We start from the raw sequence: 27,140 nt of genomic DNA on the forward strand, positions 1-27,140 counted from the left end.
GAAAAACAAGTTTATTCCTCCCCCCCCTTTTTTTTTTTGCAAGGCAGCAGAAGGACAGCTGACCTATTTTCTGAGTTCTGCAGCACAGGAGGCTCCCCAGCACCTGATCACTTCTTTGTGCCTGTCCCCTGAAGCATGTTTAATACTCAAAGGCCTGGCCCTGGTCAGTGTTTGCGAAGGAGGAAACCCTTGGCTGCTCTTGGACTGCAGCCTTCGTACTGAATGCAGACAAGGATTTGAAACAATCTACTGAACTCAAAGCAAATCCCTCGGCGGAGGGAAGGGAAACCAGGCAACAGTTCTTTCTGTGGTAGATGGCAGTGGATTTACCGCCTGGCAGTTTACAAACTGCCTACAGCTGGGGGAAATTGCTAGTTCAATTCTCCCATGTTTAATGTGATTACTGGTACTAGTTCATAGGCTTAATTTCATTCCCTTGAATTCCTCTCCACTAACGAAAACAAAACAATCAAACAGAAAAAAGCATAATAAAAAGCTCTTCCAAAAATACAGAACACAAAATGCATTTTTCAAACCAGGAATCTTCACTCATTCTGTCTTCAGAAGGGATTTTTTTCTTTTTATCCAAATTATACACAGAAAGAGCTTATTCTGGAAAATGAATATGCCGTGTTTTATGGAAGGAAGAGAACTCTTTCTCCTTTCCCACTGGAGTTTTTAAAAAAGATGCTGACCGATGCCCCTTGAGTGTATAATCTGGGAATTAAATATTTGAATGTTAGACAATAGATTTGCAGGGGCCACGTGGAAACCTGACTTATTTGGGTGATGAGAGAGTACAGCTTTCCCCAGCCAGAAGAGAGGGATAAGTATGAAGCTCCAGACTTCACCATCATAGCTCCCACACAGAAGCTTGCTTCTGCCAGGAGGGGATAAGAGAGTGAACGCATTGAAAGAACAAAAAGACTCCTACCTCACACATAATTTTTCAGATTTCATCCTTAAAATAAAGGCTACAGTAACTTAGTTCCATTTCAGAAACCACTTGTTGCTTCAGGATGGCCTTACAACAAGATGCTGTGCAAACGTTTTCCTGTTTATCAGCAACACAACCACCGTGTGACAACAGCAATACTTCAGGTAGAGTCTTTTTTTCATGATCTGAGTTACAGGACAATTCCCAGCAGCCAAAAGAAACATACCATAACAAAATGTATTCCAACAAATTGCATTTTTCACAATATGAGGCTGCTAATATAAACACTGTAAGCAAACTATAGATTTAACATACCAATTTATCCTTGCTTGCAGTGAGTTGCTGAGCTTACCTGGATTTCATCCTTAATATAGTATTAATAGTGGTTGCAAATAATCTATTTAATACCTTCCCAAGGCAGGTATCTCCAGATTATTGAATCAAAAAGAATGATAACTTTCCATGCTCTTTCAGACTTGCCTTGGTGAATTTTGCAGATATGGTTTCTTTCATAGACTGAACATGGATGTTTTATTTTTCGTTTTTCTAGTAAAGAGGGAGAAATCATGGCTATGTTATAAACAAAACATTCGATATATGGCAATGCAATACTGCTCTCATAGTCTCTGTCTTATCCTCTGAGTCCACCGCAGAATATGGTTTTGCTTGCTGATTTTATTACCTGTTAAATATATCTTCTCTGTCACCGAGACTGTCCATTTAACTTAATTTACATCTGCTCTGCAACTACTACAGTATTTAAGCATTTATAATCATGCTTGCCAATGATTGTCTCAGTGTTTTTAATTTGTTAATTAACATTTATTGCAAATCTGATTATATTTTACTCATTGTTGGCTTAATTATTGAATAAGCCATAAACAGTACTTACGAGTTATTATCAGTTTAGCTTGTTACAGGATTAACATTATGCCATTGTTGACATAAAACTAGAGTTAATAATTCACTTCATTCCCTTCAGCCTCCCCACCATGGCAAACACAGAGTTATTCTCCTGCTGTTGGTATCCGCGACGGCACGGTCCTGCCCAAGCCAGACATTATCCGGCAGGTTTAGAGATGAATTATGTTCCAGAGTTCTCTTTTGCATCATCATCATCATCATCTTCTTCTTTCATCCCCTCGCTGTCCTCACCTAATGAATGTCAAACTGAGTCCATTAGCTTCAAGGGAATTACTTTTATTTATAGCAGGAGATGGCTGGGCTTAGTGAGCTCTACCCTCCTGCCGCATCCCGACAGGCACGTCTCACTGTGCCCTAGCAGCCTTAGTGTCTTTACTCCTTCGTTTTCTCCTACGTCAGGCTTACTTCTGGCTTCCTCCCCTGTTTTTGGTTCAGGTGCTACCAGCCGAGCTCTCCCAGTCCTGCCCGGCGCATCTTTTAGTGCAAAGCCATGGATCCCTCTGTGCTCCTCAGTCCTGAGCATTTCCACCTGCATGCCTTCCGCTCCACAACTTTATCATGTTTTTAGCCACTGTCTTCTAATAGAGAGTGTCTGCAGCCTCTTAATACCTTCCTCCCAACCTCTGTCTGCTTATAAAAACCACAGATTTCATTTCTGGTGTACTATCTGAGATTATTTTTCCTCCGAGTGACAAGACCTTCTCACACAGAAGGAGCGAGTAGGCGAGGAAATCCTGTCTCCCAGCCACAGTGGACCTGATGTCTTCCCTCCTGTCACTAAATTTCATCAGTCCTCTCTCATGGCCTCCACACTCTCAAAATAATATAAGACCACATACTTCTCTCCTTCTCAAAACCCTCTCAAACCCTCCCAAACTTTATCCACTGCTGTAACTGGTTATCTAACAACTCCTCTCTTTTTTCTGTGTTCGGGCTTCAAATCCAGGTGAGTTCTCTGGAACAGGGGGTCTTCACAAACCCTTTCCCTTGTCAAGGGCCCTGTTATCCCCCTTCAGTGACACCTACAGAGGCCCTCAGAAGGGAAAAAACGCACCCAGGCTCCCAGCAGGGTGGCCGTACCTTGTCCTGCCAGCCCAGGGCCCTGTCCCTGGAGGGGGGGGACACGCTGCGGGGTGGCCATCAAACTCAGCACCTGCAGCTGCCAGGCCCCAAACTGGGGGGCTGGTGGGGAACTGCTCACACCCCCCAGGCCCGCAGTCTGAAGGTACAGGACAAGCCTTCTCCAGAGTTCACTTGCTGGCCATTTCTGGAGGATGAGCAAAAGCCTTTATCTTGTCTCAGGGATGGATGGATATGCCGCTGTCCACAGCATGCAGATCTGAGTCTCCCAAACTGTCTTTGCCTGCAGTTGTTCAAAATCTTCCCTGGTTGTGTTTGCTCACAACAGATACCCCAAAGCCCGGACGCGGTTTTGCTGTGTCGCTCTTCCGGTTGGCTGTGTGCTGGGAGCGTAAGGTCTTGGTGGGAGAAATGGTATCAACTCGTCTGTTTGTAAATCATGCTGCAAAGTGTGGTTATGATCGTCGTGGGGACGCTCTGGGCACCACTACAGTACTAATAAATGGTCGGTCGTAATAAAAATAAAGGAATAAACTAAAAACAAATAGCAGCAGCAGGAGCCGGCAAGAGCCAAGAGACTTGAATTTTTTCTTTTCTTTGACTTTTTATTAAAGTTAGTAAAAAATTTGTATATGAGAAGTCTTTTCCAGCAGAAAATGCCTCTTTTTTTCCCCAGAGTGAAAACTTACCAACAGAAACACAAAAGTTTCTACAACACCATGGTCAAATTTACTCAATCCACAGATACCTTCATTTACTGAAACAAACCATTTTAGGCAAATGCAAACATCTGATAGGAATTCAAAGAGGACTCTTTAAAAATGTTTAAGAAAGATGATGGAAATGCTGAAGAAACCTCAAATATTAATACTTTTGAATACTGTCACACAGATCCAGTTGCACAATTTCTGCTAAAAAATTGCAACGGATTTGAATATATTGAATACATAAGTGTGTGTGCATGTATTCTTATATGTGTATAAATACATACAGATACCTATATTTGCTTAACTGTTTCATGGCTTTAGAAAAATGTCATGACCCTCTCATGCCGACATTCACTGTCCTCGCTCTGACGCAAAGTGTCTGGAAAGACAGTACCTGCTAGGCACTCGCACTATGGCTGTCAAGGGGTATACAGAGCCCAAATAGGTTGTTACTTGTCAGAAGTTCGTCCGTCCTGAAATGGAGATAGGCAATGCTTTGCGACATTGAAACAAAAGCTGCTGGTTTTTCACTCTGTTTCTGAAAGTGCCTCAGCCTCCTTTGCTGAGGAGCTTTTCTTGCAGCAAAGCCCGGCGAGGGCCACCCAGCAGCCAGCCTCTGCTCTGTTAGAGTGGTGCTTTTGCTCCTGAAGTGCAATAGGTCACCAGCTTTAAAAAGTTTCACGTTCCCACCTTGAGTGGAGCAATAACTTTTCCTTGTTATAAGTAATGTCATTGTAATTTGGGTGTAAATTAAGGACCCTGATGATTAGTTTCTAATATTTGTTCTGCATCCCCAAAGAAAAAAAGAACCTGGTAAGGAAAACAGGTATCCAATGAATCACTCTTCTGTTGATTGAATGAGGTTACTATTATTTCTAAAGGCTTTAAAAAACATGACCTGTGCTTCTGTGTTTAATTTTATTATTCCTGACACTTCTGATCACCTTAATGCAATGTTAAGGCCTTTGGAAAACTTAGTTCTTATAAATAACGTTCACTTTCTGATTGCACTGTGGAGTGTTACTTAGCTGACATAACTGGTGCAAGCTTGGACAGTATGAGTATCTGTACCAGTTGGTCTGATCCAGTATCCTGTTTCTCATCACGGGCCATAGCAGACGCAGAGCCAGAGCAGAAGTAGCATGGACAGGGTGATCCTTTCTCTGATACACCTTTCCAGCAATCAGCCATCAGCAGGTAGGGGATTTCCAGAGCAGGAGATGGCATCTGGATTGTTGCATTAATAGGTCTTGATTGAGCTATTCCCTATAAATTGCCTAATATTTTCTTATGAATTAATTTATTCTTTTGGCTGCTGTGCCATCCTGTGGGAATGAATTCCACAGCACAATTGTGCTCTGTGTGTATTGATTTCAACCTGATGCCTGATCATTCTTTCAGGTGATGCCTAGCTTTTCAGATATAAGACATAATGAATAAGTGCTTCCTATGTATCTTGTCCCCTGCCGCCTTTGTTTTATAGCTATGACATCTCCTCACAATTATCTCTTTTTTCAGGCTAAAAAATTGCATCCTCTTTAGTTTCCCCTCACATTCCATACCTCTGAGCATCCTGTCTCTTCTCTCATTCGACCAGCGCTTTCTGAGACAGGGGAATAGAACTGCCTGCAATAACCACAGTGTAGGTGGATGATAAATTTACACAGTGAAACAATGATGCTTTCTGTTTCACTCTCCTTTCCTTTCTCAGAGATTTTTTGACTCTTTCTGAGTCTAATGTAACCATTTTCAGAGAATTAGCACAGTGACTCCAAGGTCCCCTTCCTAATCAGCGGTAAGTAATTTAGTACCCAGCATTCTGCATAGGTAACTTGATTTCCCTTGGTCCCTGTGTCCCCTGGTTTGTATTTCTCATCACTGAATTTCATCTGCCACTTTATCATCATCTTTCAGTGTGCTCTGTACAGGAAACAGTTAATCCTGAATATGGGGAATGGGAAAAAGCAAATATTACATGCATTTCTGATATACGCATGCATGCATCTTGTCTTTTAATTACTTCTCGCTCTGTTTGAACAACATTCTCCCCCCTTGCTAACAAAGCTACGCTGGTCTCTCACTGACATCCCCAAATCAGAAGGACTTGCTTTGTTTTGTAGCAGCATAGGCTGCACAGCATATTACAAGCTCTATTATGAACACCTTGCTGTTTATTCTGCCTGGGAAGTAACCTATTGTTTGAATATCTGTACTGATATTTTATTGATAGGACAGAAAATGTCTAGTACATTCTGATTAACATTGCTCAGTTAGTTTTCCATCTGAAACAGGTAAGACTTGGACATGTTATCATAGCCAAATAAGTCACAATTTTTAGCATCATCTTAGAGTTATGAGATCTGTATAATGATGATCTGCTTTTTATTCTGTATTTTTAAAAATTTAGTGTTGGATACTTGTTCCATGCAACGTCAAACGAGAACAGTAATAATTCATTCATTGGGAATTGACCAGTTGAACTAGTGGGCGTGGACTTCACTCCACTTGAATGCTTTCCCCACAGGCTATCATCAGCACACAAATCTCATAGCACCCTTAGGCAACTACTTCAGCTTCTGTCTGAGCCTTGTTTGGAGGGTCTTCTCCAGGAAAATCCCACATGACCACTTTTCTTTTGCCAGTTATACATTGTTAGACATACCATGTTTTCTATCAAAGCACTCTTCCTAGTTTTATTCTGTCCTTGCATTTCCTTTGTGTGTGCCTATGCAATAACTTAACTCTTATTCAGAGTTCTTCACACCAAGAAAAAGGTTATTAAAGTGAAAAAGTAAACATTAAATTTGTAACAAGAGGACATAGACCAAGGCAATAAAACCAAAACCCCAACCAAAATTAAGAGTAAAATTCTAGAAAAGAATAAATTCAGTCAAGTGAACTGCTTCCTAATTAATTTCCTTCTTTTATGAGAGCACTAACGCAACAGATCTTCAAATCTGACGGATCTTTGGGAATTCTTGTGGCTGAAGGACTTTCCTGGCATAAGCTTGTATCTCTGCGCTAGGTGTGTTGCTGCCTGGCTCCTTCACCACATACCCCTTTAGAGCTGTGCTGCTTGCCTAATACTCGTTGGCAGCACATGACTATTTTCTGCACAGCTACAGCAAAAAGACACATTTCGCCCCTCAGTTATGCCTCTTGCTTCACATCTAGTTTTTGGCCCTTGTAGAGGATAAGGCCCCTGTGAGGGAAGAAGTGTGATCTCAGTAGCTAGTACTTAAGAATTTGGGGAACATATGAACACGATCCGGAAAAGTGGTTTCAAAAAACACCCCCCTCCTTGTTACACATTATTAAAATACAACTGAAATATAAAAAAAAAAAATCCCAGACTAGCGACTATGGATACCTGCACGCTGAGATGACGTGGGGCACCCCCCAGAGCTGGAGGTGTATGCAAAGTGTCAGTGTCTGAGGGCTGGGATCCCCAGGTGCTGAGTTTTGGGGAAATCCCTCCTGCAGGCACAGACCAGCTCTTCCTTAGCAATTAGCAAGCAGCAGAGATGATCTTTTGCTTAGGGAAACCAGGTTGCCACATATTCTAAACATATATTTTAAAAAGGGTTTTTTAAGGCTATACTCTCATTTTTGAATAGTTAAAGCATAAGACTAAGGGATAGGACCTAATTATCATAATTATTATGTGATGATGCATGGCTTAGTTTCTTGTAACCATTTCTTTGAGCAGGAGGAGCCTCTGAGGCTGTTTTTGAAGGACTTTCTCACTGGGTAATTTGTCAGGAGATCAGGTTATTTCAGAGACTTTGAACTCAAAAAAGTTACACATAAAAGAAAAGCTAAATTTCATGCTCAAAATTACACGGGACCTAGAGAAAACCCAAGCTAAAGGCAGCAGCACAGCATGGATGCAGCCACCCGCTCCAGGGCAGACAAACCCCGAGCAGTGTGAATTTGAACTGGTCTTTACCGCTTGGCTGTGGAATTATAGCCTGGAGTTATGGTTATTACACTGTTTGTACATAACAAGAAGACATGTTTTGTGTCTTTACAGCCTTTGAGGAAAGGCTCTCAAAGCAATTTATGAACATTGAGTTTCCAGAGAGCCCAGTGAAATTCCTGTTGAGTTGGGAGATGAATGAAGCAATATGTGCTGTAAGTTTAAAGTACTCATTCATTCATCACACAAGTTATTTAGCAGCAGAAGCCCCAAACCCAGAAGCCTTTCTGATGCTTGGTAAGCCCATAATAAATGTTATGAGATGACAAAGGGTTCCCGAGGCAGGGGCCAGGAGCTGATAAGGCAAGAGTTGCATTCCAGCCTCCTATCTCGTGTTTACCTCAGTCTGATCACTGGGCAGCATTCTTTCCAGTGAAAGGAGTAAAGCGGGAATCTCCTTCTTTCCTTCCTTCTGGAGGGCTAGGCTCCATTTCTGGGCAGAGCGTGAAGGTTTACCTTATCGGGAGAAATTCCCCTGCGGCACGGACTGACAGACAGCTCAGCCGCACGCAACGTGCATTCGCACGCTGTGGCGAGAAGAAGAGCTGGCGGAAGGTGCACTACTCTGCAATATCTTGGGGACAGATAATACTGTAATGACAACGTCATCAAGTCTGAACGGTCTGGGAGCTTTAATGGGTTGTAAGGGAGCTCTCCCGTTGGGACGACGTGGTGACAGAGGTTGCATGGTGTGCATAGTTCAGAGCATTCCCCAGTACCTCAGCCAGTGCCAGGCAAACAACGCAAGTTTTAAACTCTCTGGAAAGTGCTTCCCACGTCAAAGTCACCGGCCAGGGTTTCCCGCTCTGTTGTTTGAATGCAGGAAGGCATGGCAGCCCCCGCTGATAGCAGGAATAAGTTTTGGCCTTATGAGGAATTGTTTTTCTCAGAGCTGTCAGGAAATCCTAGCAAAGGCGTCAGCAGCGTGGCGCCCTGGAAAGGCCTGAGGCAAAGGACGTGCTGCTGCTAATCTGTTCAGACAGACACTGCCAGCCCCTCACAGTGCAGGAGCTGCTGGGGGCCGGGCGTCTCTCAGGACATCAGTACGAGGACGGGAAGGCTCTCACCAGCTGAAGCACAGCCCGTGGCCGGGGGGACCTGTGGCCAGTACTGCTGCACCTACACGCTGCCTTGTCACCCGGGTGAATTTGATTAGCAGCCACGGCATTCGTGTTATAGGCACCTGTCTGGTTCATCTGGCACCTTTGTTGACAGTGTCCTCAGGGGGAATAAGGAAATAAAGGCACCTTGAAGTTTTACTTCTCCTTTTCCCTCAGCGGTGAAGCCCTGCAAGATCCAAATATCCGCTGGCAGGGCAGCCGGGGGAAGCTTCTCCCACAGCTACCCTTGCTATATATGCCCTGGGGATGCCCAAAGGATTTCAATCTCCCTCTGGCTCCTTTAATAAACATTACTTCCTATGCAAACAACTTAAAAGAAAAATTTTTGGAGCGCAGGCTCAGCTTACTGGGGAGGAAAAACACGCTCAAATGGAAGGGGAGTCCTGGGATGCACTCTGCCTGCAGTGGATCCAGCTGGTTTGGTTGATCTCACTCTAGCCATAATCTACAAGAGCTTTGGGTCAGCTGGGAGGAAACTCTCCTGCTTGAAGCTCTGTTCCAGCTCCTTTTCAGGACCAGCACTGGAATAGCCCCTGCCTGCATCACGCCACACTGCAGAGCCACTTACATCTGCCCATCCTGTATCTAAATAAGTCCCTGTATCAACTACTGTGTCCCAGTCAGAAAGGAACGATGTTTTGGTTTAATGATTGCATAAGTTTTTACTGCTCTTTGTGGATTTTTTGTCAGTTCATCTCTGCAGGAGGGGGAGGGCTAACTTTTCATCTGTATTTGAGACCGTGCAAAGATTGGACTTGATTTCAGCAGGAGCCTCTGGGCTCGTGTAACACTGATAATAAATAATTAGGCACATTGGGAAGGGCAAATAAAAGCAGTTTTTCTTTCGGTTTGCAGAGTTCTATCTGTCAGGCAGATAGCATCTTTTCCAAATGTAGAGCACTTTGTCTACAGGTGGGATGCTCTACAGACAGTGACAACTGCATATTCCTAATATCTTTTGCAAAAGTCTCCAATATCATCTGTTAAAAAACGTCTGGAAAATCCACCTTAAAAAAACCACACCAATGAAATAGCCTGCCAAGCTGCAGCTTCCCGATCCTTCCATTATAAAGAAATTTGCTTATGGTGCAATTCATGTAGGCTCCATATTCCAGCAAAAATACATCAAGTGGTATCAGGTTACCAGAATCAGTCCTAAAGCAACTGTTTCCTAGAGGGGGAGGAAAAAAAAAGAAGCAGCAGCTTGCTTCACATTCAGTAAGTCGTTGTGACACAGAGCTCTCAGGGAAGTAACAGGAACATGAGAAACGAGGGGTTTTTTTTTCTTATGAAAACCTAATATGGTAACTAAAAGCAGAGGAAACACCCACTTTTCAAAACTGAACCGTAATCAATTTTCCAGCAAGGACAGTGTCTCCAGACAGCAGTCTATCTGCTACAACAAAACAACAACAACAATAATACCCCTCCCTCTTCTCTGAGAAATTTCCTGGAAAAAACACTGTTATCTCTAAATCTTCAAATACTGTAAAACCCCTTGTTTGGGGAGTTTGATGGTCAAAATGCTTTGACACCCTGTTTGGGGTCAAAGGGGCTTCCTGAAAGAAGATGCAATACTACAACCTCCCACTCACTGCAGATAAGCTTGTGTTGCGTCTTCCAGCAGAAACTCACGTTTCAAAGACATGATTTGAAATAAAAATAAAGGAAGGGGTTTCATCTTTTGCTGAACTGCTCAGGTTTTTCTGTAAGGGAAGCAAACATTAGCAGAAGCCAATGCAGCTGCTACAGAGGTTTGTTTTTTTTTTTAAAGAAGCTACATAGATGCATGAAACAAAACTAAACCACATGTTCAATCAGTGGGAGTTAGAATAATTTCTCTAGAATTCACAATCGTACATTCACCAGCTGAAAACACCAATTTTTTTACAGGGATTTTTTCCTTATTTTTACCACTTATCTGGAGCAGAAACAGCAAGCACAGAAGGAAACTTGAGCCCAGACAGTGCCTTATTTGAGAGGCTAACCTGACTACTAGAAGAGCGGAGCACTTTTATACGAAGTGGAAGTGACCTGTTTAATGACTGTGACTCATTTTCTTCTTTCTTTAGGCTGGTAGTTAGCTGCCATACCCCCGTTCCCCTCACCCCCAGTAGAAGGGATCTTGTTTTGCTGAGCATTTGTGCCTAACTTTAACGGTGAAGCATTGCAAAACGCGCTCTGGAGATGCGGGTGAGCCTGAAGTACCTGGATCTACATAAAACTTCAGCTTTATAGGAGTCTTATTTTGGCAAGCAGTAACCCTGTAGTTACACAGCTGGGTATTATATTGTCTTACAGAATAAATCCAGGCAGGCACATGCTTGTTTAGAACATTTTAAAAAATTAGATCTGCGGAAGATACTGGCTTGTCTACTTTCTCAGCTGATGTGATCACCTGCTCCCATTGCTTGACTTCTCGAGCCGTAAGAACAAGGTGATCCTGAAGAGGCGACACCCATGTGAGGTATTTTGCTTACATACTGGCAACAGCAATTGAACTTTTAGAGCTGATGCCGCATTATGAGTTTGGATAAATGTGAGTAAGAGTGTGACACTGAGTTTTTGATCTTTTAAGTTTCTTTTTGGAAAATGCGAACAAGGCTGCATCTTGCTTGTGCTATCCAAGCTTGCCTGTGACTTTTATTCATATAGCCATGAGCTCCTAAACATGCCATTTAGTTTCCGGGCACTTCATAGTAATCCTCTCATGAATAGTCACTATGCCTGCAGAGGAAGAGATTAAAAACCAAGTGGTTGAGTCATGCCAATCTAAAGACTGGCACGCTGCAAACTCATTAAGGAATAGCTCTCTGAGCTCCCTACGCACGTACCTGCCATGTGACGCTGCCCTTTTTGGGACTCCAACCTGCCGCTGTGACCAGCAGCTGGGTACCGTGCTCTCCCCTCACACCCAGACCTTCCTCCTGGTATGAACTGCCAGGAACCCACCATCTCCCTGGCCTGACCAGGTCTTTGTCTTGCCACCACAGCCACTGGTGGTGTGGCATCTGTTCTGGCGAGCTGTGCAGCCGCAGATCAGTTATTGCTGGTGGACTCAGAGGTGGGCCTGAGTTCTTCTTTGCATGGCTGGCTGTGGCTCAAAGTGGAATGACCAAAATATCTGCACCACTTTCTATGCACACAGTCCTTTTAAAAGCAAAAGAAAAGAAAGGTATCTGTATAGTTTTCTCTCTCTGTCCATCTGGGAACCATTGCTTTAAATAGGAACTGTTAGACACTGATAGTTTAGTTTCACAATTCCAGATTAAAAATAGGTAAGAGCCAAAACTGGGGGCTAGAACAGCTTTATGACAACCAGTGGCATTACATGCATTAAACTGAATGAAATAAGTCCTTGAGAAACATCTGTATGCCTCTTGCAGTTTTTCATTAAAAAGAAAAAGTGCCTGTGAGCAAAGCTACTTTCTTATGTTAACATATATTTACCAGATAATTTCTTTCCTACATGCAACTTACTTCGCTAGAAGAGTCTATGTACAATATAGATTGAAATTTCTTACAGTATTTACAATATTACTACAAAACAACATCTCATCATATGGTAAAATCATCTCTCCATTTCAGTTTCTCTTTCTGCCAGTGCTTGATGCTTCTCTACCTCTTGTAGCTTTTCTTACCTTGTCTCCTATAGCCCTTCCTGAAGATCTTCATTATTCTGTCCTTCTCTGACAACCACAGCGATCTCCTCTATGGGCCAGTTCTTCCAATCATTCCATGTGCAATTTATATGGTACTAAGCATTAAAGCTAAAGAAAAAAACCAACAAAGAAACCAACCCTAAAAACTTGGCCAGAGACTTCTCTTTACATGGTGTTCTTTCACCACATATGTTCAGTGTCAAGCTGGTCTTGAAATAAACTTCCTTCAACAGCTTAAATCCTCCAACCTGCCCCCCACCCTTGCCAGATAGTTCCCCTCTTACCAGCCTCTTTCGTTTTTCAGGTGAGTTTTTCAGATACTGTAAAATCTAAGGATCCAATTAAATAGCAATCAAATTAAAATACTTCATCACTGAGTAAATGTGTAAGAATTCATGCTGAGGGTGTGAGGAGAACTCAGCAAGCACAGAGCAGAGACTGGCAAACTCCTCAGAAGAGCAGACACACAACCAGGCCGCGGTGATGGGGTGAAAGATATTTCCTAGAGTTTCAAAGATGATCTTCGCAGAGGACATTTTGTTGCAATACAGAAAGTTCCTGAGCTGCTGAACTGAGAGGAAGCCTGAAAAAAAGGACCCTTCCTGCCAGGACATAGTGGGCAAGAAGGAATTCCGTTTCCAAATGCTTTCATTTCTGTTTTGTCTCACTCTAAGTTTTATCTATCTGTTTTAAAAGCTATAGGATCTAGTTTCTGTTAAAATAAAACTTGGGTTTGATTTTAAAAGCTCTTTTGCAGTCTTGGGAGAGCCCAACTTAAGAAAAAAAGTTTGGCAGATCTGCCTCAATGTTCTAGTCAACTCAGAGTCCCATCGCACCACTTAGGTTGTGAAGAACACACCCATTTCAGTAGGGAGTAACAAGAAATAAGCATTTCGAAATGCCGCGCTTTGTCAAAATGCCTTGCAATATTGTGGCAGATACCTATGTCCTGCCTTCAAAGGTCTGCATGTTATTTTTACCTGGGGAGGAGACATGTGCTTCCTCTAGTGAAAGAGAACACAGAATCTGTCTCAAAACTTTCAGAGTAACTAAGACACAACACTGTACAAAGCACACATCGACCTTTTTGTCTGCATTTACTTGCATGACTCTTGCTTTCATATGAGATTTATATCTTGATTGTGTTACAGTGGGGAATCAGAATAAGCTGCACAGGAAAAAAAGTAATTGGAAGAATGAACAGATGAATCAAATGGCTTATTTGGACAGTTAAAGAAAATGGAAGGGACTGGGTCTTGCAAGCATTTTTGCACAGAAAGGCAAAAGGATGATTACTGCTACCTGATACCAAATTCCTTGGTTTGCAAACATGGACTTATTTGTACTGGGCTCATCACCATCATATTTGAGTATCAGACAAATTTTTCTTTTTTAATTGGCAGCAGCATATCCAGTTCAAACAATGGCTGGGAGTCTTCCATTTGTTAACTGAAAAGTATATACCTTTTTAATACATACCTATGAAGGCACAGCATAAACATAAAAACCAGAACAATTTAGGTTGGAAGGGACCTCTGGACCACCCCACCTCTGCTGTGCAAAGCAGGGATAATTTTCCGGTTGCTCAAAGCTTCATCCAGTTAAATTTGGAAAACTTCAAAGGATCCATTTTATTTCAGTCAGGAGTTCTCTGTTCCCAAGCCAGTCCCCTGCCAGGACTGCTCATTTCCTTGCCCGCTGGAATGGACCGCTCTGGTGCTCCAAGGAGACTCTTGAGGATCAAACAAATGCGAACCTCCTTCACACTGCTCTATGGCAGCTTCCCGTGGTATCCTGAAGAAGATGGAATCTGCTCTCCTAAAGTCCAGGATTATCACCCTGCCTTTCTTTCTTTCCTTGGGAGCTTAAATTTTATCATCTCAAGGTCATAGTGGTGTCAAATTGTGATGTAAAGGCAGGTTGTCAGGTAAACAGCAGAACAGTCAGAACAGTCAGCTTATTCAATAGCAAATAGTTTCAAGACAATCCTTTATAATGCAAATACGAAGCTCAGGAAAAAATGTTACTGTGATGTGAGGCCAAAATGAGATGCCAGTGAGAGTGACTAGCGTGTATCTTCCTATTACTCATCATTCTAGTTTTTCCTTGCAAGTTTTACCCAGCAATGAAATAGTTAACAATACTAAACTATATTGCTGCATGACTTAAGCAATAACATGCCATTAAGATGAATGGCAAAAGTTCAGATCTTTGAAGATCTTGCTCTGCCTGCCTGTGGACACCTTTGTATTGCTTATCTTTAGCTTACATTTTCAAAACCATCCTTACAGCCATTTGAGGGCCAGCAGGGTGTTTGTAAAATATTACAGCCAGGGGATAGAGCACAAAGTGGCAACCTCTGCGAGACAGACTCATCTTGTGCTGCTCGTGAGCCAGCTCAAATGGCCCATACAGTATGTGTCCACAGGATTTGTATGCTTCCCTTGCTTCTCCCTTCATCTTCTGTATCTTTTTATAATTGCTTTAAGAACCCTTTGTACAGATGGAACAGCAGAAAAGCGACACTTAGAATGGACATGGCATTCTCTCACTTGTAAAAATAAACACACGTGTGTATATGTATGTGCATGCATGTATGCTTGTATGTGTACGCACATTAAAGTTTAGTTTAGGCATTCTTGTTTTTCTGCCTTCCCATTCCTGCCTTGTTGACATCCAGAAAGAGGTTGCCATTAACAATAGTTTGGAAACTAGTGAGCATGAATTTATGAATAGAATTTCATTGCTGTGCTATTTGTCAGTCATTAGTACTTCATTTTACATACCATCCATAACATCCCCAAACCAGAATCTGATTGACTGAATATGTTTTGGCTTTAGCTAATAATAACTGTTCTATTTTAGAGACATAAACCATTGCTGCTAAAGTGTGGTCCTAACGAGGAGTTTGTGTTTGAGGAAATCAAGGTCTTGATTTGACCATTGCAGGGAGTTACAGCCAAAACACTTTTAATCTTTTCTTCAGTCTGCCAAACAAGATGCCGCTGTATTTGGGCAGCCAGGCAAAGAAACCTCTAGAATTTCAAGTTACTTCTGATGCATATACCACATGTAAACCAGAATGCAAATATTATGATACAGTAAATACAAGCATGAGAAATTCCCAATAGCATGAACATCCTGAAAAATATTGACAGCTCAGCCTTTCATGGTTCCTCTCAAAATGGATGAAAAGCAGTCTGTCAAGAAGCAGCTTAGTAGACCGCCAGCTCCTTTTCTGTCTCTCCAGACTGTGGCCAAGATCTTAAAAGTTATTCAGCCACCTGACTCTCATTCGAACAGTTTCAGGGGTCTGGGCCTTGGTGTCTTCTGTCAAGGTCATGCAGATCTCTTTAGAGTTCTCTTTACTCGGGGCTCCCCTTTTCTTTTTCTTTTTTTTTTTTTTTCTTCTTCATTTCCTATTAGAGTTAATTACTATTATGTTTATCACAGCAGCATTTAGGTTAGTCAGTGCAGAGCACCACTGAATATACAGATACAGGTTCTCCTCCTTACCTCATCCAGCCTGTGACTAACAGTGCTGCTCCTGCACCCTTCCCAAGTCCCACGGTAGTCATGGATGGATTGAAAGCCCTGACTTTAATGAGGTGTCAGCTGCCCCCACAACCCACCTCTGTCAATGCAATAATCTGGACCTGCTTTGCTCCCAGCAGCTCACAAAGTACTTCATCCATATCATCGACTCTCATCTGCTGCATTGCTCACAGTGTAAGCTTTCAAATCTATTGTAATATGATCCTTTTAGCAATTGCTATTGCTTTTAAAACCAATTTGTTCCACACTCAAAGGCCTCTAAGCTCCCATAATATTAGGATTGGTGCCTGCACACTAAACTCTGCTTGCTAACAGAGGTCTTGGAAAACTATCTGGTTACACATCAGGCTGGTGTGGAAACAGTGAAAAGAAAAAAAGAGAGGGGCACATTTAAACTCCACTTACTAGTCTTTCTTCCAGAATTGCAAAATTCCCTCTGTTCTGAATTAATGATGAGCAGTTCCCCACATACTTGTGCAGCATAATGGCTGTTTGAAAGCTCTTTCTTATCACAACCCAGTGTAAAATGCTGATCTTGCACAGTAGTTCTGAAAACAGAAAGTAGAAAGCTGTTGCTTCAAAATATTTTTAAATACACCTAATACACTATTACAGTTGGATGAATTTGAACTAAACAATGAGGGAAGTAAAATAACTCCACTCCCTGAGCACTTGAATCTCACTTAATCGTGCAAGAGTGCAGAAGAACAAGGGCTTATGCAAAGCCCGTCTGTCTATCAGCCCTTTCCCCAGGTTCTCTTGAACCCAGTGGCCAGTTTCAATCACGTTTGAGAGAGCAGCAGCCTCTTAAAACTAATTTCACATTTCACAGAAATCCATGAAGGAAGAGGAAGAGGGGAAAGAGAGACGCCCAAACTAGTGCCCTTCCCAAGGGAAAGGCAGCCTTACCTGTGGCTTTGGTGGGCATCCAGCTCTAGCCTTGTCCTTACACACACAGCCTCTTGCTCACCTACCAGGCAAAAATGGTAGACGGTGGAAATATGAGGAAATATTTAGAATCATAGAATCATTTAGGTTGGAAAAGATCATCAAGTCCAACCGTTAACCTAGCACTGCCAAGTCCACCACTAAACCATGTCCCTAAGCACCACACCTACACGTCTTTTAAATACCTCCAGGGATGGTGACTCCACCACTTCCCTGGGCAGCCTGTTCCAAGGCTTGACAACCCTTTTGGTAAAGAAATTTTTCCTAATATCGAATCTAAACCTCCCCTGGCACAACTTGAGGCCATTTGCTCTTGTCCTATCACTTGTTACTTGGGAGAACAGACCGCCCCCCACCTTGCTACAACCTCCTTTCAGGTAATTGTAGAGCGCGATGAGGTCTCCCCTCAGCCTCCTCTTCTCCAGGCTAAACAACCCCAGTTCCCTCAGCTGCTCCTCATAAGACTTGTTCTCCAGACCCTTCACCAGCTTCGTTGCCCTTCTCTGGACACGCTCCAGCACCTCCATGTCCTTCTTGTAGTGAGGGGCCCAAAACTGAACTCAGTATTCCAGGTGCGGCCTCACCAGTGCCGAGTACAGGGACACGATCACCTCCCTGCTCCTGCTGGCCACACTATTTCTGATACAGGCCAGGATGCCATTGGCCTTCTTGGCCACCTGGGCACACTGCTGGCTCATGTTCAGCCGGCTGTCAGCCAGCACCCCCAGGTCCTTTTCCTCTGGGCAGCTTTCCAGCCACTCTTCCCCAAGCCTGTAGCGTTGCCTGGGATTGTTGTGGCCCAAGTGCAGGACCCGGCACTTGGCCTTGTTGAACCTCATACAGTTGGCCTCAGCCCATCAATCCAGCCTGTCCAGGTCCCTCTGCAGAGCCTTCCTACCCTCAAGCAGATCAACACTCCCGCCCAACTTGGTGTCATCTGCAAAATTACTGAGGGTGCACTTGATCCCCTCATCCAGATCATTGATACAGATATTAAATAGAACTGGCCCCAGTACTGAGCCCTGGGGAGCACCACTTGTGACCGGCCGCCAACTGGATTTAACTCCGTTCACCACAACTCTCTGGGCCCAGCCACCCAGCCAGATTTTTACCCAGCAGAGATTATGCCCATCCAAGCCACGAGCAGCCAGTTTCTCCAGGAGAATTCTGTGATTGGTGTCTAGGTAGACAACATCCACAGCCTTTCCTTCCTCCGCTAAGGGGGTCACCTTGTCATAGAAGGAGATCAGGTTAGTTAAGAAGGACCTGCCTTTCATAAACCTGTGCTGGCTGGGCCTGATCCCCTGGTTGTCCTGTACACGCTGTGTGATAACACCCAAGATGATCTGCTCCATAACCTTCCCCGGCCAGACTGACCGGCCTGTAGTTCCCCGGATCCTCCTTCCGGCTCTTCTTGTAGATGGGCGTCACATTTGCTAACTTCCCAGTTAGCCAGGACTGCTGATAAAGGATTGAAAGTGGCTTGGTAAGCACTTCTGCTGGCTCCCTCAGTACTCTTGGGTGGATCCTATCCAGCCCCATAGATTTCTGTGTGTCTAAGTGGTGTAGCAGGTAACTAACCATTTCCCCTTGGATTATGGGAGCTTCATTCTGCTCCCCGTGCCTGTCTTCCAGCTCAGGGGGCTGGGTACCCAGAGAACAACTGGTCTTACTATTAAAGACTGAGGCAAAAAAGGCATTAAGTACCTTAGCCTTTTCCTCATCCTTTGTCACTATGTTTCCCCCCGCATCCAATAAAGGATGGAGATTCTCCTTAGCCCTCCTTCTGTTGCTTACGTATTTATAGAAACATTTTTTATCATCTTTTATGGCAGTAACCAGTTCTATTTGGTCTTTGGCCCTTCTAATTTTCTCCCTGCATAACCTCACGACATCCTTGTAGTCCTCCTGAGTTGCCTGCCCCTTCTTCCAAAGGTCATAAACTCTCCTTGTTTTTCCTGAGTTCCAGCCAAAGCTCTCTGTTCAGCCAGGCTGGTCTTCTTCCCCGCCGGCTCGTCTTTCGGCACATGAGGGTGGCCTGCTCCTGCACCTTTAAGATTTACTTCTTGAAGAATGTCCAGCCTTCCTGGACTCTTTTGCCCTTCAGGACTGCCTCCCAAGGGACTCTGTCAACCAGGCTCCCAAACAGGCCAAAGTCGGCCCTCCAGAAGTCCAAGGTAGCAGTTCTGCTGACCCCGCTCCTTACTTTTCCAAGAATCGAAAACTCTATCATTTTGTGATCGCTATGCCCAAGACGGCCTCCAACTGTCACATCACCCGCAAGTCATTCTCTATTCACAAACAACAGGTCCAGCGGGGCACCTTCCCTAGTTGGCTCACTCACCAGCTGTATCAGTTATCTTCCACACACTCCAGGAACCTCCTAGACTGTTTCCTCTCTGCTGCATCGTATTTCCAGCAGATATCTGGTAAGTTGAAGTCCCCCACGAGAACAAGGTCTAGTGATTGTGAGACTTCTCCTAGCTGCTTGCAGAATATTCCATCTGCCTCTTCATCCTGGTTGGGTGGTCTATAACAGACTCCCATCATTATATCTGCCTTGTTGGCCTTCCCTCTGATTCTTACCCATAAACACTCAACCCTATCGTCACCATCATTAAGCTCTAGACAATCAAAACACTCCCTAACATACAGGGCTACCCCACCACCTCTCCTTCCCTGCCTGTCACTTCTGAAGAGTTTATAGCCATCCATTGCAGTACTCCAGTTGTGCGAGTCATCCCACCACATTTCCCTGTGTTTGAGTTGAGGAGCAGGATGAAGTGGAGTTATCACTGTAAGGAAAAATGCTGAGGACATGGGATGAAGCAGAGGCCTAAGGGAGTCATAGAAGGAATCATTCTGGGGACATGGGAAAAGCCTGGCGATATTGTTATGAGGAAGCCTTAAGAGACCAAAAAGAATATGGGATTATTTTGGTGGAGACCACAGGAGACAGGGGATGCAGATACATGGGAAACCAGAGCTTCCTATTTATGCCTCTGTGTGGAGTGTACTAACATGCTACATGGGTCTGGACATCACTTTAATGAGGTCCAAATCTTTCAGTAGAAAGGATTCAAAGCTATCACTCATATGGCATTTCAATGTCTTGGAAATAGGACTGATTTCCAAAGTTAGACCTATATCAGTGTATAACGATACTGATACAGAGGCTTGGTCTTGATACTACTTTTAACCAAAGCCTGAGCTGCAGTTCTCCACCCCATCATACTGCGTTGTCCAGCCCAAACTATCCACATGGTGGGCCTCATTTGCAAACCAGAATCTCTCTAGGAATCTATCTAAGGGTTATTTGCCCTTCCTGATGAGTTTGTGTTTAGCAGTGGGCCTTAGAAAGAAGTAGCACAGTGGAAAGGAATGAGAGGGCAACACAAAGGGACTGCTGCTGACAACTTCTCCTGCTCAAGGCCAGCAGTTATCAGTGGACACACACTGGGAAATAAGTTTGAGTGACAATGTGAGGAAACTGGGGAGCTTCCAAGGTGACCCAGGTTATCGCCAGTGGCAAGCCCAAGGACTCCTGGCAGAGCTGGTCACCAGCCCACAGACTGACCATAAGGATAAACAGTGGCATGGACTGGTGTGCCTGGACCTTGAGCTTTAGCATAAAGGTATCACCTCTGGCTCAGGAGGTTCCTCAGGCACCAGCTGATGAAATTTGGCAGCATAGGCCACTTACTGTTCTGTAAGCATTGCTTATCAGCTACTGTGTGACAAGGATACTGCACTGGGGGACTCTTGTTCAGACCCTCTTCACCATTTTTATGCTCTTATAAACCTAAATGCAGGTCCCACTCTCACAGCACTACACAGGCCAGCTGCTCCCTAAAGCAAGGTGAGCCAGGAGGTGATGGGAACCCATGGGCAGCAGGGACCAACCTCCCCAACCAGGGTGCATCCACAGTATCTGAATGAGGTGAGCATGACAAACCTGGAGATGATAAGGCAGTACCATAGCAATAAGACAGGTCTGAGGTCAAGCTGGAAATTCAGTCTGTAGGTCAGGGTTAAGATCAGGTCTAGCGATGACTGGGAAGGTCCACAACAACAAGGCTGGGCTGAGGTCTAGCCAGGATGTCAATCTGCAGGTTGAGGTCTGGATCAATAAGGCCCATAATGAAACAAAAGTGTGGACATAGACATGGACAAGCTGGAGAGTAGCACTCCTCCAAGACAGCTCAGCCCAGGGCTGTCAGTCCCTGGGCTGAGCTGAAATGGGGCTTTTGGGCCTGTGGGTGTGGGCGGAAGCCCCAGCTGAGGCTGATCAAAGCTATTAAAGCTTATTAGTGCACTCAGGGACCTGACATATATAAACATGATAAAGAAGATGGGGGGTGGCTCAAAATGGTAGTATGGGATATTTGAATCTATTTAGGAGTTACAAAGAGCCAGTGACAATATCCCAGAAACAACAAATACGTACTTTATTCTGGCCCCGAGGCTGGTGTGGCTAGGCTAAAAACATGCACTGAGGATGGCTCGCCGCAGGGGTGGGAGTTGCATTCTCTTGCTCATGCTGTTGTTGTTGTCTTTGCATTTCCCCTGCAAAAACATACTGGGAAAAACAGGGCTAGCATCTTGTTAGCTTTAAGGCTTCCTCATACCCACCTGAACTTTAACTGAGGGAAAAAAAAAAGAAGTCAGCTTCAAAGGGTCAATATGCTGAAAACACATACATACAACATACACATGCACTCACTTTTTATTGAACTTAGATCTACAAATATAGATCTTATGTTAGGCAAAGCAGACAAGTGTCTCTTCTTGGGGCTGCTTTTCTACTGCAATTAATTTTAGCATCTACTGAAAGGATGAGAATTGTATTAGTACTACGAGAGTGATTATGCCAGCCAGTTGATGATATGAAAGTGACTTTGTTAAAGCTTTTGCTAGGCCACTGAGCATTCCCAGTGTGAGCTCCAGAAACATGAGCAAATTCAGGCTGAGCTGAATTGCTGATTCCGTTATTAAAACTGCAGTGCCTCCTTGTCAGCCAAACTCAGTGCTTAGCAGAGTGTTCACCATCTGCCCCCCGTGCAATACTCATAAATGTTGCAATCAATATACAATTTGGGACGTGTGGGCAATGCCGGAGGGTAAAAATATTCTTTCTTTGCCAGATATATGTTAATTGGTTGTTTCGTTTTGCACATATGGGACAGTAAAATGTATTTGTTTTCTTGCCAATAAAGGAACATTTTCCTAATGCTCCTTAGTCACATTGTATCTACAAAAGGAGAAGGCTCTGATGTTTCCTGTTGGGTTTATGGTTTACATTACAATTCATACACAAATGCTTTTTGGCATCTAAATCCTGAGCTAGAAGTATTTTTAAAATTATGTCCTGAAATAGGAACTTCGGAACACTGTGTCGGCATCTGGCAGATATCTCAAGAGTGTCATGAACTGTTACTACTTGAGGAACTTGGCAGGCACTCCATGAGCCCTGTGTACCTTACAAGTGTGTAGGAGTCAACTAACGGCTTAATTGTTGAGCATCTATATAGCTAGTCTCTGTAATGGGCATATGTCCACCCACCAACCTCAAAAACATGTGGTGGCCCATGCAGATTTCACAGGATATATCTGAGCTCCTGAGCAATGAAGGCTGCTCAAACACGAGTGACAGCAACCCACTATTTTCTAAAAGCAAGCATTTCCTCAGGACAAACTTTGAACCACTAATCAGTCTCACTGCTTGAAGAATTTGGCATGTGTGTTTCCATCCCCGTGTGTTTTACGAAGTGCTGATACGCGTGCTAAGGCTGAAAACACTTTATAAAGTATTTGGGATCTCAGGCACAATAGTGTTTCCTGTAGGAAAGCACAGAGAGCATTTCTGGGGCCCTAGGTGAAAGGCAGTGGTGAAGCCAGCAGGCCCCAGATACGCACGCATGGCTGGCGATGACCACCATTCTTGCCCCAGGATGGAAAAGGTAACCACTCCTGGTAAAAATGGCGCCATGTTGGGACCTAGAGGATGCTGGGTCTTTTTGTAGGACTTCGCCCCCAACCTAATTGACATTGTAGCCATGCTTTGTGACTGCTCAAGAGCAGTAGCAGTTGTGCTTGTAGACCAAAGTTTGCCTGGAAAACAGATTTCATATCCATCTGCTTAGCTCGGCCTTTGCAGAGGCCTTTTGGTCGGAGTTGTATACATGATGTCCTTCAGAACATCTCTGGTCTGCAAACATGCTCTTCCTGGACAAACTATTGCTCCTTTAAGAAGACACACATGCACCATACACTTCCCTACGGTTAATGACAAGGCAAGACTTTTGCCATTTTTTAGGGTCTTCATGGAAAAAAGTTGCATAAGTCTATGCAAAAATGTTAATATTTTTTCATGATTTACTTATAATTCTGGCACAGAAACCACATAGCTCCAACACAAAAAACAATGGCTTTGGCACTGTCTGAGCCATGGAACTAAGGGCTGGAAATCCAGGAGTCCTACTGGGGCGAGCAGCAACACTAGGGACCTAGGAAAGGGAGTCAAGGCAGACCGCCATTTTCAACGTGGGTGTGCAGCTTTTGTGCCTTACACATGAAGTGTAAGGCAGCTTTTCCCAGATGCCTCAGTGACACTTAACGCCTTCGCCTCCTGTTTTTTAACAGAGCAGAGAAACCCCCCAAATTGGGAAGACTGCGGGGAGAGGTGCAAAGGTCAAAGTGAAGACCATGGAGTCAGTCAGTCCCACAGCCCACCTCCCGCAGAAAGCAAGAGAGAAGTAAGAAAACCAGAGTGTCAGAATAGCAGGGCCCTAGGTGAGAGGCAAATGCTCCTTTGAGATCTGTGCCACGTGTGCTTATTTAAGACATCAGCTTTCCTAGAGCTGAGCGCCTTGTCAGCCCCGTCCTCTCCAACAGGAGCTGGTATCTGCCCTGGGGCTGTTAAATTTTTACAATAGTTGCAATGAACCAGAATGCTCCTGCTGTCTATCTGTGGGCCTGAGCTGCTGGGACCAGGCAGGAGATGTCGTCCCCCCAAGCCCTTGGCTCCGGTATTTATTGCTTCTTGCCACACAGTTTGGACAGTTGTAGAATGTGTCGCAAGACAAAACTTTTAACTCTGGCCTTTATTTAATTTGACACTGGGTGAGGCCTTTATTCTACATCTTTCTTTAGTGGATAGAAATGTGTTTGGTCTATATTAATTTTTTGTTCTGTACCAATGGTTGGCATCGATTGGTTTCAGTTTTTTTGCGCTATAAATGTTAAAATAAGCAAACCAAGGTCCCAAGTGGTGGTCAGGGATTTTGCCAGACCATGGGAAGTAGTGGGCCCCGAGAGGCTCTGAAAACCACCCAGAGAAATACAGTACAGAAGATCTGCACCGAGCAGGGATAATAATCCGTTCCAGAAGCTAGAAAATATTTTCCAGGAGACTTGGCAATTGTGGCTTGAGATGGAGAAAGAGAGAAAAAGAGAGAAGGATAGAGAGAAACTGCCCTTTTTCCAGGAAAAATGGAAAAGGCTGAGAAAAGAAAAGCCCCTGCTATTGCAGGGTACTTAGCTACAAGGAGAGATTCACTCAGCAGAGGGTTTGCATCTCCAGAGATGCAGAGAGAGTTCTTCGCCCACCCGTAGAGTCCAGGCAGGCGAACGCTGCAGGAAGTCTTTGTTTACAAGAGAGATGACAAATAAGGCTGGTAGGTAAGAATTTAAAAATTTAAACTAATCTGTACCAGTCTCTTAGACCCACAAAATGAGGGCTAGAGAGATCAGTAATTCATCTGGTCTGAGCCTCCCGAAGCCAGTTAAGTTTCAGTCCTTGGGATGGGCCATTAGGTTTTGTACAGTCATTCTCATAAGGAGCCTAATGGCTTGTCTAACAGAAGCTCGTCATTTAGAAAGGCCTGGAGCTTTGATGTGACGATAGCTTGACATGAAGAACCCACCACTTTCTTTGGCAATTTGTTTTAATGCTTACTCTCACTGTTAAACATTTCTGATTATTTTCTCATTTGAATTTGCCAGGCTTCCACTTTCAGCTATTGGCTTTTGTTGCGCATTTCTCTGCTAGATTAAGAGCTCTTTAGTTCATGACATTTTCTGCCAGGAGGGAAACATCCTCTGTAATCGAGTCATTTCTCATTTTTTACAAGTCTTTAGTAAACTCAACAGACTGAGTTCTCCAAGTCTTTGCTGTGGCCTTTTTCTCTAGACCTTGCATAATTTTTGTGGCTGTTTTCTGCACCTACTCCAATATTTCAACAACCTTCTAAAACTGTGGGCATTGAAACAATCTCCCTAATACTGTACACAGGGATAAAAGCACATCCCTGCTCAAACTGGATTGGGATAGTAAAATTTTCTGTTTCTTATTCTGAGGTGACATTTTTCAGTTGCTATCAGAAGCTGACCTGGATTCCAGTCACTAATGAAGTCTCACTCCCTTAGTTGCTTTGCTGGTGTCTTTTGCTCACGTGCTCAAAGTCATACTGAGCGCCTGACTTGGCTTTGAAAGGTCAAATCATCAAGGACCTTTGTGAAGTTTTCACCTCCTTTTACTGCAGAGATCAATCATGCATCTCTCACCTAAACAGTTCCTTGCCAATGTGGCAAGACCAATTCTGCCTTGATCTTACCTGTGACCCACAGCTGATGACTGAGATGCTGTAGTCAAACTACAATCTAACTGCTTGTTGGTTTGGTCTGGTCATATCTAAGCAGCATTGAATAATCCATGGGATTATTGAATCCATGGGACCCAATGAGATCCATCCACAGGTCCTGAAGGAACTGGTGGATGAAGTTGCTAAGCCACCATCATATTTGAGAAGTCGTGGCAGTCCGGTGAAGTTCCTGCTGACTGGAAAAGGGGAAACATAACCTCCATTTTTTAAAAGGGAAAAAAGGAAGACCCAGGGAACTACAGGCCAGTCAGTCTCACCTCTGTGCCTGGGAAGATCATGGAACAGACCCTCCTGGAAGCTCTGCTAAGGCACATGGAAGACAGGGAGGTGATTTGAGACAGCCATCGTGGCTTCACCAAGGGCAAGTCCTGTCTGACCAACCTAGTGGCCTTCTATGATGGAGTGACTACATCAGTGGACATGAGAAGGGCTAGAGATGTCATCTATCTGGACCTCTGTAAGGCCTTTGACACGGTCCCCCACAGCACCCTTCTCTCTAAACTGGAGAGGTTTGAATTTGATGGGTGGACTGTCCAGTGGCTGAGGAATTGGTGGTCGCATCCAGAGAGTAGTGGTCAACGGCTCAATGTCCAGATGGAGATCAGTGACAAGTGGTGTCCCGCAGGGGTCCACATTGGGACAGGTACTGTTTAATATCTTCATCAACGACATAGACAGTGGGATCGAGGGCACCCTCAGCAAGCTTGCAGATGACACCAAGCTGAGTGGTGCGGTCGACATGCCTGAGGGACGGGATGCCATCCAGAGGGACCTGGACAAGCTTGAGAAGTGGGCCTGTGTGAGCCTCCTGAGGTTCAACAAGGCCAAGTGCGGAGTCCTGCACCCGGGTCGGGGCAACCCCCAGTATCAATACAGGCTGGGGGATGAAGGGATTGAGAACAGCCCTGCTGAGAAGGACTTGGGGGTACTGGTGGATGAAAAGCTGGACATGAGCCAGCAATGTACGCTCGCAGCCCAGAAGGCCAACTGTATCCTGGGCTGCATCAAAAGAAGCGTGGCCAGCAGGTCGAGGGAGGTGATTCTGCCCCTCTGCTCTGCTCTGGTGAGACCCCACCTGCAGTACTGCGTCCAGCTCTGGAGCCCTCAGCACAGGAAAGACATGGACCTGTTGGAGCGGGTCCAGAGGAGGGCCACGAAAATGATCAGGGGGATGGAACGCCTCTCCTATGAAGAAAGGCTGAGAGAGTTGGGGTTATTCAGCCTGGAGAAGAGAAGGCTCCAGTGAGGCCTTATTGCAGCCTTGCAGTACTTGAAGGGGGCTTATAAGAAAGATGGGGACAAACATTTTAGCAGTTGCAATAGGACAAGGGGGAGTGATTTTAAACTAAAAGAGGGTAGATTTAGACCAGATATAAGGAAGAAACTTTTTACTATGAGGGTGGTGAAACACTGGAACAGGTTGCCCAGAGAGGTGGTAGATGCCCCATCCCTGGAAACATTCAAGGTCAGGCTGGACGGGGCTCTGAGCAATCTGATCTAGTTGAAGATGTCCCTGCCCATGGCAGGGGGGTTGGACTAGATGACCTTTAAAGGTCCCTTCCAA

General features: G+C 44.4%; 1 long non-coding RNA gene across 1 annotated transcript in view; it reads right to left on the bottom strand.

Moving 5' to 3' along the window:
* LOC142080561 (uncharacterized) overlaps positions 1-12,951 on the bottom strand; it is a 34,787-nt gene extending 21,836 nt beyond the window's left edge. The window contains exons 1-2 of the long non-coding RNA XR_012673033.1: positions 12,695-12,951; positions 12,390-12,518 (exon numbers count right to left, since the gene is read on the bottom strand). This is a non-coding gene — a long non-coding RNA (uncharacterized LOC142080561). The remainder of the gene's footprint in view (positions 1-12,389; positions 12,519-12,694) is intronic.
* Positions 12,952-27,140: the final 14,189 nt, after the last annotated feature.

Source organism: Calonectris borealis, chromosome 3 (genome assembly GCF_964195595.1).
Source record: "Calonectris borealis chromosome 3, bCalBor7.hap1.2, whole genome shotgun sequence".
Lineage (NCBI taxonomy): Eukaryota > Metazoa > Chordata > Aves > Procellariiformes > Procellariidae > Calonectris > Calonectris borealis.